The 2,904-nt window shown below is 35.1% G+C and overlaps 1 protein-coding gene and 1 non-coding gene across 2 annotated transcripts in view; one reads left to right on the top strand and one right to left on the bottom strand.

Moving 5' to 3' along the window:
• PAK5 (p21 (RAC1) activated kinase 5) overlaps positions 1-2,904 on the top strand; it is a 274,162-nt gene that overhangs the window by 131,365 nt on the left and 139,893 nt on the right. The gene's annotated exons all lie outside the window — the stretch shown is intronic.
• On the bottom strand, positions 2,132-2,203 carry LOC111746877. The gene has a single exon (XR_002783297.1). It is a non-coding gene; the product is annotated as a small nucleolar RNA SNORD28 (small nucleolar RNA).

Genomic DNA, 2,904 nt, shown 5'->3' with positions numbered 1-2,904 from the left:
AAGCCTGCATGAGTGTCCTGATGTATTCTTCATTAGGAAGTTGATGTTAATGCATATTTTATAAAGTACTAATGAACTAAAAATTATATGACTCAGAACTCATTTGTTCAGATGTACTTTTTGGTTTTAGTATATAAGCATATTATTGCAGTCATATGATTGTAGTAACATTATATCTATGCATGACTACTTTGAAATGCTACATTACTGACAAATTTCTACTAATTTAATGCGTTATATGGCTCTGAGTTAGAAATGACTGTAATTAACTGTTCTTTGGCTTTATTAAGATTACACATTGGTGTGTGCATGTGAGAGAGAGGAAGGGAGGGAGAGAGGGAGGAGGAGGAAGAGGGAGAGGTAGGAGAAAGATGGAAATGGATAGGTAAAGGAGAGATTGACAGAATGGAGTAGGGAGAAAGAGGGAAAGAAACTACTGTAGTTAAACTTTCGTTTCTACATTGACTTCCTCATTTCAGTGACTTACAGAGTCAAATTCATTTCTCCTTGCCATGCTGTGTTTCAGAGCAGCATCGCTTTTCATAGCATTAAGGTCTTATCTCACACTTAGATTATCAAGAATAATTATTTACAAAGAAAGAGGCTTTTATCCCTTTTCTGAAAAAAGAGTATCAATTACCTTCACAATCAATCAATTACATCCTTTTATTGTAAAGGACTTAGTTTTCATTTGTGAGACCAGATGTTAATTCACTCAAATTGCATGGTTCAGGGAATAAGGTAGAAATATACTATGATATTGATCCCTGATTTACTGGTAAAGGGGGAACTAGCATTGTTCTTGTTAATAAACTTATGAGACAGACTTTTTGTTTTGTGAGTTTGTGTGTTGGTGGGGAGAAGGGGAGGGCAATTCCTTTTTTTTTTTTTTAATGAAGAGCTTGTCTATCCGGTTCACACAGCTGCTAAACTATTGATCTATGTAAATTTCACACTCTTTCCAAGATAATATCCAGCCACCCAGGTTTAAAGCTTCATCATTACAGCACCTAAATGTTTTAGAATGTCATAATTACACATTTTCAAAGTTTCAATATATATTTAACAACTGTGTAAAAAAGCATCATGAGTGCATAAGAACTAGGTTTATAATAATTTTCAATGTCATTTATTTCTCCCCCCTAAAATAAATAAATGAAGTTGAATCGGCTACTTCAAAAAAATTGCCGAGTTGGAATTTCTTTAGTATCAAATACCTTAATTTAAATGATATTATATGGAAGTATATACATGGAATAAAACAGAGCCTAACTACCAATTGAAATAAAATTATGATTGACCCTTACTAGGTTCCACAGATAAATCCTTACATATACAGTGGCAAAAATGGATCCTTAACACCCCTGACTCATGTTCTGGGAGGGTACTTGCATTTTAGTATGGAAGACGTTATTGAAACAAGTGATTTAAGAAGGGGAAGGCAACAATGATCTTTAACCTCCTAGTTGCTTTCACACAATGAATATGGCTTTAATATTTTTTCTTTTTTCTTTTTATATATTTTTATTTTTCAATTACAGTTAACATTAGTATTATTTTATATTAGTTTCAGGTGTACAGCCTAGTGGTCAGGCATTTATATAATTTACAAAGTGATCCCTGGTACGTCTAGTATTCACCTGGCACCATACATAGTTATTACAATATTATTATTAACAAAAAAAACTTATTTAGAAAGACTGAAATGATTGTATGCTAATTGGAACAGCTGGATTTTACAATAAATGATGAAAACTCCTTGTTTAATGTGTTGCAAGAGTTGGATTCCATTATATATGCTCTGTTCTTTCTTTAGACCTCCAACTGGAGTTGAGCAGAAATGTGGCTTACAGTTTTCCTCAAATTATTCTTGGGCTCCTGAGAAGGAGCTGGACCTTTGAGTGGACAAGCAGATTACTGGTAACAGGACCTTTTGGCTCTGGAGGCTTTTCAGCAGTACACAGGAGCAAGCTGTTCCACTTCCATCTCTTTCTGCGAGTTTGACCCTGGGCGGATCAGTGGGAGCCATTAAGATAGATGAATATATCATCATCAGGTTAACCTGCAAATGAGGAGCAAATGATTATTTAAAAATATTAGGAGGAAATAAGGTTTCTTTAATAATGAAAACTGCCATCAGACTAACATGCTGTTAACTGTCATACCTCACAGAGCAGCAGCATAACAATTCAGATCTCCTGACTACAGTATGATTGACTGTATTCCCTAGGCTGTACTTTACATCCCTATGACTATTTTGTAACTACCAATTTGTACTTCTTAATCCCTTTATCTTTTTCATGCAGCCCCCCCAGCCTTTCTCCCATCTGGCAACCATTAGTTTGTTCTCTGTATCTATGTCTGTTTCTGTTTTGTTTGTTTATTTCATTCTTCAGATTCCACATATAAACGAAATCACATGGTGTTTGTCTCTGTCTGACTTATTTCACTCAGCACAATACCTTCCAGGTCCATCCATGATGTCACAAATGGTAAGATTTCATTCATTTTTTATGGCCAAGTAATGTTCCATTGTATATATGTACCACCTCTTCTTTATCCAATCATCTATTGGTGGGCATTTAGGTTTCTTCCATAGCTTGGCTATTGTAAATAATGCTGTAATGAACATAGGGGTACATGTATCTTTTTGAATTAGTGTTTCGGATTTCTTCGGATAAATATCCAGAAGTGGAATTGCTGGGTCATGAGGTAGTTCTTGTTTTAATTTTTTTGAGAAACCTCAAAACTGTTTTCATACTGGCTGCACCAATTTGCAGTCCCATCAACAGCGCATGAGGGTTCCCTTTTCTCCATTTTCCCTCCAACACATGTTGTTTGTGATTTATTGATGATAGCCATTCTGACAGATGTGAAGCGATAGCTCACTGTGGTTTTGATTTG

The sequence above is a fragment of the Pteropus vampyrus genome, unplaced genomic scaffold (assembly GCF_000151845.1).
Source record: "Pteropus vampyrus isolate Shadow unplaced genomic scaffold, Pvam_2.0 Scaffold7, whole genome shotgun sequence".
NCBI classification, from domain to species: Eukaryota; Metazoa; Chordata; class Mammalia; order Chiroptera; family Pteropodidae; genus Pteropus; species Pteropus vampyrus.
The sequence above is the reverse complement of the archived record's forward strand: the minus strand, read 5'-3'. Positions and strand labels throughout refer to the sequence as shown.